Genomic DNA, 10,442 nt, shown 5'->3' with positions numbered 1-10,442 from the left:
CGGGGGAGCCTGGTGGGCTGCCATCTGTGGGGTTGCACAGAGTCGGACACGACTGAAGCTACTTAGCAGCAGCAGCAGCAAGGCTGGTCCAGTGGTTTGTGTAAGCTTCATGTAGGGTGAAATTTGTGCTGAGCTTTTGTTTGTTTGTTTTTCCTCTGATGGGCAAGGCTGAGTGAGGTGGTAATCCTGTCTGCTGATGATTGGGTTTGTTGTTTAGCTGTTTTGTTTGTTGTTTAGGTGAGGGATCCTGCACAGGGTGTTACTGGTGTTTGGGTGATGCCGGGTTTTGATTCAACTGGTTTTGCTTGTGTGCCTCCTCACTGTTTGATACTCCCTAGGGTTAGTTCTCTGGTAGTCTAGGGTCTTGGAGTCAGTGCTCCCACTCCAAAGGCTCCAGGCTAGATCTCTGGTCAGGAATGAAGATTCCACAAGTGGTTTGTTATGACATTAAATGAGATTAAAACAAATATCCAAAAATAAGAAACCATAGATGAACCCCAGACAAATGGCAGTTACAAAATCAGGCAAATAATAATTAAAGTAATGGAATATACACATATACCTATATACCAATGAGCAAAGTCAAAACAGTCCGACAAAAATAAAGTGTAGTAGATTGATGTGGCAAACAAAGGAAATAAAAAATTATATTTGCCAGTTAAGAACAAAACTAACTAAAGCACAAACTGGAAAAAAAAAAACTAAAGCAAGGTGACAATTGGGAAATAAAGCAATGAAATTAAAACTAACATATATGTTGAGAGGAAAAGAGAGAAAAAAGAAAGAAAGAATAGATACGCAAAGTTAAAATAGAGGTAGATGAAGATTTATATAATGAAAGAATAACTGCTAGGGGCAAAGAACAGTAGGAAAGGCAAACAAAGGAATAAATGCAGAAAAAAAATATAATCACTTTTAAAGAATTAAAATTATAAAAAAGAGAAAAGAAAAAAGAAGCAGAAAGAAAAAGGGGTGGGGGGAGGAAAACTGCACAGAGCTACAAAAGCCCAACATAGAGGCAGAAGTTTATAACAACAATAAAAACTGTTACTGAATATACACATATACATATATACCCATAAGCAAAATCAAAACAATCCAACAAAAATAAAGTACAATAGACTGACACAGCAAACAAAGGAAACCAAAAATTATATCTACCAGAATAAAGCTAACTAAAGCACAAATTGGAAAACAAAACTAACGCAAAATGCCAATTGGGGAATAAAACAATGAAAATAAAAGTAACAAATATGTTTAGAGGAAAATAGAGAAAGAAAGAATAGATATGTAAAGTTAATTAGAGGTAGATACAGAAAAAAATATATATATATATAAAAGATTAACTGCAAGGCATAAAAAACAGTAGGAACAACAGACAAAGGAAAAAATGTAGAAAAAATAATAATGGGTTTAAAACATTAAAATTAAAAAAAGAGAAAATAAAAAAGGGGGGGGAAACTCCACAGAACTGCAAAAACCCAATGTAGAGGCCGAGGTTTATAACAAAAATAAAAAATGAGACTGAGGGGGGCGGGGAAATGCTTAAAAGCTTAACTGGATTTCTTAGTGCCAATAAAATTGACAACTACAACAGTGACAGTGACTCAGTTGTGTCTGACTCTTTGTGACCCCATGGACTGTATAGCCCGTGGAATTCTCCAGACCAGAATCCTGGAGTGGGTAGCCTTTCTGAAGGGGATCTTCCCAACCCAGGGATTGAACCCATGTCTCCTGCACTGCAGGCAGATTCTTTACCAGCTGAGCCACAAGGGAAGCCCAAGAATACTAGACTGGGTAGCCTACCCCTTCTCCAGCAGATCTTCCTGACCCAGGAATCGAACCAGGGTCTCCTGCATTGCAGGTGGGTTCTTTACCAACTGAGCTACGAGGGAAGCCCAACTACAACAGAGGAGGAAAGAAAGGAAAAGAAAAGAAAAAAATACAAAAGAATCTACAGAACCAATAAAAAAATAAGAACAATAAATGTTTTACTTGAGTCACTGCTGTCAGAGTCCTTTCCCTCGCTGGGAGTCACAGTCCACCTCACCTCCCTAGGATGCCGTCCGACACTGTGCTGATCTCTGGACCTGCTGTGGGGGCAGCTCAGATTCTAATCTGGCCCTATTCCTATGTGTTCTTGCCTCCAATGTCCACAGCTATCAGGACTAGTGCATTTTCTTTTGTGGGAGCTCTCAAAGGCCTTATATATATATTCCATAGACACAGAGTCTGCTTAGTTAAACATGTGGATTTTTCCTGAAGTTTGTACAGCCAGTGCCAAGGTTTTGGATCTTCTTCCTTTGCCACACTGCCCCTGGGTTTCAATTGTGGCTTTATTTCCACGACGTGGGTTGTCCAATGGGGTTTGCTCCTGAGGCTGCCCTGGAAGACTTGGGTTTGCTCCTGTGAGGGCCAGGTGTGGAGGTGGTATAGCTGCTTAGGTCGCAGGGGTTCTGGCAGCACCAGGTACTCAGTGGGGTTGGCAGTTAGGGCAGCAGGAAATATAGTGCTCTAGAAGGGTATACTGTTACTGCTACTGCTAAGTCACTTCAGTCGTGTCAGACTCTGTGCGACCTCATAGATGGCAGCCCACCAAGCTCCCCCATCCCTGGGATTCTCCAGGCAAGAACACTGGAGTGGGTTGCCATTTCCTTTTCCAATGCATGAAAGTGAAAAGTGAAAGTGAAGTCGCTCAGTCGTGTCCAACTCTTCGAGACCCCATGGACTGCAGCCTGCCAGGCTCCTCTGCCCATGGGATTTTCCAGGCAAGAGTACTGAAGTGGGGTGCCAATGCCTAGAAGGGTATAGCAACCAGTATTGGCCAATACTCTCCAGCTCCAGTATTCTTGCCTGGAGAACTCCACCCCCCATTCCCTAACAGAGAATTCTGGCAGGCCACAGCCTACCATGTCGCAAAGATTTGGACATGACCAAAGCTACCATGCACACATAGATGCAAGACATTTTTTGCCTGTGGCAGCTCTGCCCCAGTGAGAGTTGATCGTGAATGTGGCACAGCTGCTTGGCTTGCAGGGGCCCTGGTGGGACCAAGTGTCCAGAGACACTGACTTTCTCCACCGCAGGAGTTATGGCCCTATCAGAATCTTTTTTCAAGCCTGTTGTAGCTGGTTATCAAAAGGCCTTTTTGGCCAGTCTTTCTCCATAGTTCCACCCATTCAGGCACTTAGAGTGCTCCCTTGCCTGGGGTCCTTTTCTGATGTTCAGTGCATCGGGCACATAGAGGGTCTCCCCTGGATGGGGTCCTACTCTGTGGTTCAGTGTGTCAGGCTTTTGATGGGCCAGCCTCTCTATTGTTCAGCTGCTGATGCTGGCATGTGGGGAGAGAGAGGCTATGTTGATGGCTCCACCCACTATGCATAACTCAGCAGTATCGCCTTGCTTGCATAGATGCCTGGCTTTCCTCCATCGGCATTTCCCACCACGAGCTCCTGCCTCACATCCCCTCGGTCCATCTCTCCACAGTCAACAGCAGCCCTCGCCCTGAGATTGCTTCACACTCCCTTCCAGCTCCCAGACACTGTGCCTTCCAGGGGACCTGTGTCCCTCTCCGAGGTATGTATGACTGTGGCAAGGACTGTGTGATTCTCATTCCATTTAGGCTCCCACAAATCAGCTGTTTTACTCTCAGCCTTAAATGTTTCTCTTCTGACTCAGACAATTTCCCTAATGTGGGGATCGGACCCCTGCTTCAGTTCCCTGACTCACCAAGGGCAAGTCCATTCCTACTAACACTCCGGCTTTCCCCCCTAGTTCCTTTGTCCTACCGAGTTTTACATGGTTTTGTATATTCTTTTCCACTAGTCAGGTACTCCTGTGCACTCTCAGCTGATGTTATGCATGCACTTCTGTGTCTGAAGGTGTATTCCTGATGTATCTGTGGAGAGAGATGCTCTCCACATCCACCTACTCCTCCGCCATCTTGTTCTCCCTACAATTTTTTTTAAAAAATTGTTTTGGAGACAATCAGGGAAAAAACCACCATGTTCTCCTACTTCAACTACTGCAAAAGCTCTTAACTGGTACCCCAGTCTCAACTTGCACCCTATCACAAATTGTCCAGCCAGCAACACAGTCTTTTTAAAATACAGTTCACGTAATGATCCCTCTCCTTTTTAAGACTCTTCAAAAGCTTTCAAGTATACTTAGAATCAACTTCAAACTTCTTACCCTGTTCTGCAAAGCCCTGTGCTGTCTATCAATGGACAAATCTCCGGTAGCACTTTGTGTCAACTCCCCTTGCTCACAATGGCTATTTGACCATTGCTAAACCAAGGCAAGTTCACAGCAACCTCAGAACCTTCCCAATCACTATTCCCTGGGCCTGAAATAGTTTCCCACAGCTTTTACTATAGGAGGATGTTTTTCTTTGTTAAACATCCATTGAAAAATCCCTTTCTTAACAAAGATCTTAATGAAATCCATCTAACTTCTGCCCCTATATCATTGAACAATTATTTTCTCCTTTCACTAGACTTACTTTCTCTATGGTACCCTTTACAATCGTACTTACATTATTATTTTTACTTGGTAAGTGTATATCTCTGGTAGACTCTGTAGGGATGGAACCATACCTATGAAATTGTGGAATTACTCACAGTTTATTCCTGGCACTTAATGCAGGTCTATAATGTGTTCAGGGCTTCCCTGGTGGCCCAATGGTAAAGAATCTGCCTGCAATGCAGGAGACTCAATTCTATCTCTGGGTCGGGAAGAGTCCCTGGAGGAGGAAATGGTAACCAACTCCATTATTCTTGCCTGGAGTATCCCATAGACAGAGGAGCCTGCAGGGCTACAGTCCATAGGGTTGGAAAGAGTCGGACACAACTGAAATGACTGAGCAAGCGAGAATGTGTTCAATAAATATTTGTCAGAACTCCATGGATATTTGTTGACTAAATAAATTATTTCCGAATGGCCTCACATTCAGAATGGCAGGGTTCACTCTGGTGACATCTTCTGTATGAGATGTTCCTTTCCCTTTTTCCCCTTTGCTTAAGCAAAGGAAGCTTCCAGAGGAGAGTCTGAGCCCCTGATCCTCCATAACTGCTCAGTTATAAGAAAATGAGGGCTTCCCTGGTGGCTCAGCCAGTAAAGAATCTGCCTGCAATACGGGAGACTTGGGTTCAATCCCTGGGTTGGAAAGATCCCCTGGAGAAGGGAACAGCTATCCATTCCAGTATTCTGGCCTGGAGAATTCTATGGACTGTATAGTCCATGGGGTTTCAAACAGACAGACACAACTGAGTGACTTTCAAATAAATTATATCAGTTGCTGATGACAATAGATTTGAGTTTGCACATTGGCACATTAGCAGTCATGTTTCTAGACCACATCACTAGATCTACAAACATTTGAAATGTTTTGTGCTTAACACAAAGAGAACCAAGTAAGAGGGTAAGTGTGCATCCATTCACAGTCTCTGCTAATTGAAAGTAACCTAATGTGTATATGTGTCAGGAGATTACACTGACTTCTGTGTAAAGGTTCATACTATCATTCATGAAGAACTACTTCTCTGTATGTACTAACTTTATTTTTACTGTAAATGTTCTGGTGGCACAGTGGTAAAGAATCCTCCTGCCAGTGGAGGAGATGCAAGAGAGGTGGGTTTGATCCCTAGGTTGGGAGGATTCCGCAGGAGTAGGAAGTGGCAACCCACTCCAGTACTCTTGCCTGGAAAATTCCATGGACAGAGGAGCCTGGTAGGCTAGAGTCCATGCAATCACAAAGAGTAAGACACAACTGAGCAATTGAGCATAAGCACACACACATGATGGAAGTGGTGACCTTCAAATGTCTTTGTTTCTTCATTAAAAATGGGACCTTTTGGTAGTTTGCACCTGAGAGAGCTGATGTCGTTAGTTTGCTTTTCTCTTACAGGAGATCACCACTTACAGACATATCCTATAGCTTTACACACAAAAAAATCTTTTACTATCATATTGAATAAAGACTGGTTAGGCTATTCTTTGAAGAAAGCACTTAAGAAATGCATGAGAGAGCTGAAATAGCTCAGTTTGGAGAGCATTCAGTTTAGTTCAGTTCAGTTCAGGCACTCAGTCGTGTCCAACTTTTTGCAATCCCATGGACTGAAGCACACCAGGCTTTCCTCTCCATCACCAACTCCAGGAGTTTTCTCAAACTCATCCATTGAGTCCGTGAAGTCATCCAACCATCTCATCCTCTGGCATCCCCTTCTGCTCCCATCTTCCATCTTTCCCAGCATCGGGATCTTTTCAAATGAGTCACTTCTTTGAATCGGGTGGTCAAAGTATTAGTTTCAGCTTCAGCATCAGTCCTTCCAATGAATATTCAGGACCGATTTCCTTTAGGATGGACTGGTTGGCTCTCCTTGAAGTCTAAGGGACTCTCAAGAGTCTTCTCCAACACCACAGTTCAAAAGCATCAATTCTTCGGCGCTCAGCTTTCCTTATAGTCCAACTCTCACATCCATATATGACTACTGGAAAAACCATAGCTTTGACTAAATTGACCTTTGTCATCAAAGTAATGTCTCTGCTTTTTAATATGCTGTCTAGGTTGGGCATAACTTTTCTTCCAAGGAGCAAGTGTCTTAATTTCATGGCTACAGTCAACATCTGCAGTGATTTTGGAGCACCCCAAAATAAAGTCTGTCCTGTTTCCACTGTTTCCCCATCTATTTGCCATGAAGTGATGGGACCAGATTCCATGATAAGCATTAGACTGAATAAATGTGTGAGAGCATTTTTATATAAATATAGTATGAACACAAGATTTTTCTTTAAATATTAGGCTGCTTGGCTTAAAAATTGGCCAAATCTATAGTATCTAATTAGTAGTTTCAATTCATTGAACCTTGAGAATAGCTTTACACATAGCATTCACTCTTCATCCTATCAGTAAACATTTATTGAGCTCCCATTATTTACTACAACAAAAATAGCATTGATCCTCATTATTCATGAATTCCATATTTGGAAATTCATCTATTCCATAAAATTCATTTTTAATACCAATATAAATGCTGGTGGCATTTTCATAGACATCCACCAATATGTGCAGAGTGGTGAAAAGTGTGAGTCACCTGATGTGTGTGTACACTTCACCTGAAGGCTGACAAGGTTACCCTCTGCCTTCTTGTTTCAGCTCTCATGATATAAAAAGAGGTGTATTTTGGGGATCTATTTAGTGCCACAATTTTTGCATTTTTGGCTTTTTGTTTGTGATTTCACTGTTTAAATTGGTCCACAAACATAGTGTGAACATTCTGCCAAATGTCCCTAAGTTCAAGCAGGTCATGTGTTGGATATGCTTTGTTTAGATGTAAGTTAGAGTGTTGATGGTCATGGGTTAATTATTAATAGAGCAACATATCCAGAAAAAAGACAGGGGAAATTCACTGATCTATACATAAGGCCACTCCAGAAAGTGCTAAAGTAACAGCCATATTTTGTGAGAAGCTATGGAAGAGATGGAAATTTGACTAAAGTTGTCGATTCATAGGATAGTGACCACTAAAATAGTGCATTGAACAGCATTGTTATAAGGCTGAAAGCCAAAAAATTAGTCATTTTATCTAGGGTCAGAAAATGTTAAGCCCTTTCCTATTCATGCTGGCTGACTTGTACATGTGAACTTTGGTGCAGGTATTCCCCTTGAAACATATGGAAAGTGTTAAACTTGCTTGCAAGATCAGTTTTACAGATCAGGAGGCTATGGAACAATTCTTTAAATAACCACTAAGTGTTAGACAGAAAAAGTTTTATAGGGAAAAGCAAGTTTTTGACACTGATAAGACTGGATTGTTTTACCAGGACATTAACAAATGAATCTACATAATGGTATTTTGGTTGAGGGAAATATGACCAGAGCCTTTCAGGACACTAACATTGTAATTTCCCTAGGGGCAATATGCCAGCATTTGCTAATTTAGTTTTCACAATAACTTTACAGAATATGAGAACCAGAAAGAACAATAATCAACTGCATGTCTCTTACCTTTGAGAAGTCACAGTCTAGTGGATGAGAGGCATGTCAGCAGACAATTATACACATGGCATCTATGAAGTACAGAATATATATAAAAGGCAATGAAAGAAATATGTGAAAGATATGAGCAGTAGAAGGCATCTAACCTATCCTGAGAACTAAACAGATAATGTCCTCCTAAAGAGGTTTTTTTCTGGGGGGGGGGATCCAAAATCACTGCAGATAGTGACTGCAGCCATGAAACTAAAAGACACTTACTCCTTGGAAGAAAAGTTATGATCAACCTAGACAGCATATTAAAATGCAGAGAAATTACTTTGCCAACAAAGGTCTGTCTAGTCAAAGTTATGGTTTTTCCAGTAGTCATGTATGGATGTGAGAGTTGGACTATAAAGAAAGCTGAGTGCCAAAGAATTGATGCTTTTGAACTATAGTGTTGCAGAAGACTCTTGAGAGTCCTTTGGACTGCAAGGGGATCCAACCAGTCCATCCTAAAGGAAATAAGTTCCGAATATTCATTGGAAGGACTGATGCTAAAGCTGAAACTCCAATACTTTGGCCACCTGACATGAAAAATTAACTCATTTAAAAAGACCTTGATGCTGGGCAAGATTGAAAGCAGGAGGAAAAGGGGACGACAGAGGATGAGATGGTTGGATGGCATCACCGACTAGATGGACATGAGTTTGAGTAAACTCTGGGAGTTGGTGATGGACAGAGAGGCCTAGTGTGCTGCAGTCCATGGGGTCGCAAAGAGTCAGACACAACTAAACAACTGAACTGAACTGAAAGAGTTACAGACAAAAAAAAAAAAACTTGCCTAAGAAAAAGAGTTGCATGTACAAAGGCATGGAAATAACATAACTAGAGAGTTTGAGGAATTCCAAAGAAGTCAGTAAAGCTAGAATATAGGATATCTACAGGAGAACAATAAAGGTGGAGGTAAACGAGGAGCCAGGGGGCACGCAAAGGTATTTAAATTGTGTGCTGAAGGCAATTGGGGAAGTGAAATGTGTAAAACACAGACATTTTCTTCTCTTTTCTAGTAGAACTGCATCTACTTCTGTCTGGTTTTAAAAGAATCCATTGATAAGCCCTTAATTTTTCATATTGATTTGTATATTTATATACATATATGTATGGAAGCTTCACTAGGAGTATAATTTAAAATACTTCAATTTAGTATATACATTTTTTTTAATCTCAAATTATTGTAGGCAACATATTGTTCTCTTTGGATAATTCAGAAAATATAGAACCAATAAGAAGGACAGGAATGATAGATACACCATAAAAAGTAGAAGAGAAAAATGTGTAAATAAGTGTGTATGTATGTCAGGAATTACAGAACACTACTCAAATGCCCAGATGCAGAAAGATCTCTTTAAGCAGTAAATAGCTTAACCCTGGTCCCTTGAACACTACGCAATTTTGTCGCTGTTTGAAACTAAGTAAATAGAATGGTCTTAATTGAAAACTTGGTTCAGGAGACAATGTAAAGAGAGGGGAAAGAGAAGGGAAGGAAGGTGGAAATTTGAGGGAGAGGGAGAGAGACAGAGAAAGAGAGAGAGTGTGTATGCAGGGGTGCAGCACCTTGTTGGGAGCTTTTTGTCTGTGGTGTCACTAGCTTGCTCCTGGAGGCAGGTGTCAGTGTGGCTGAGATTGCAATGAGAAACTTTACAATGTGAGACAAAGAGAAAAGGCACTTGTCTCACATTTCTGAGAGACAAATAAATGGAGAAGCATGTTCTCCTCCACTGCACAAAAGGCAAAGATGTGTGCACAAGCTATAAGGAAGTGATTGAGATGGAGAATTTGTCTTTTGGGAGAAGAGAGAGGAAAAGGGCATATCCATCTTCACAGGATGGCAGTTCCTACAAGGAAATGACAGAGCACAAGCATTCTATGCAGCCAAGTATGATTAATAATGAAAGGAGAAGCCTGGAAGCTCTGAACCAATGTAAAAGCAAGACCTATTGCATTTTCTCTTAGTCTTTGGGTTGTGCATACATATTTAATGTTGTTTTAATCAAATGCCTAATGCATTTCTTGCACCATTTAGTTCAAAGCATTTTTACTCCTGAGGCATTAGTGTAGTATTTAATACTCCATTTTGGTGAAACCACAGGAGGATGCAAAGTGAACAAGGAAAGCACTTTTGAATGAGCATTCTATATAAGGCTCATTACTGATAACCTTGCCATATTGTCCTAAATAAATAACATATGTCACAACCCTCACTTTGAAACATATTTGTTTTTCTCCAGTAATTCTATAGAAAAGAACCATTTAATCAATTCCACAAAACAGAAGAGCTTAATACAAAATATACTCAAAGTGTGCTTTCTGTCAGGGGGCTTTTTTTCCTGATTAATTGCTTATTATGCTGTTATAACAATATTCCTGAATGTTTTACAACTTTTGTGGGCTTCCCTGGTAGCTCTGC

The sequence above is a fragment of the Bos mutus genome, chromosome 9, assembly GCF_027580195.1.
Source record: "Bos mutus isolate GX-2022 chromosome 9, NWIPB_WYAK_1.1, whole genome shotgun sequence".
Taxonomy (NCBI): Eukaryota; Metazoa; Chordata; class Mammalia; order Artiodactyla; family Bovidae; genus Bos; species Bos mutus.
Note: the sequence above shows the minus strand (reverse complement) of the source record.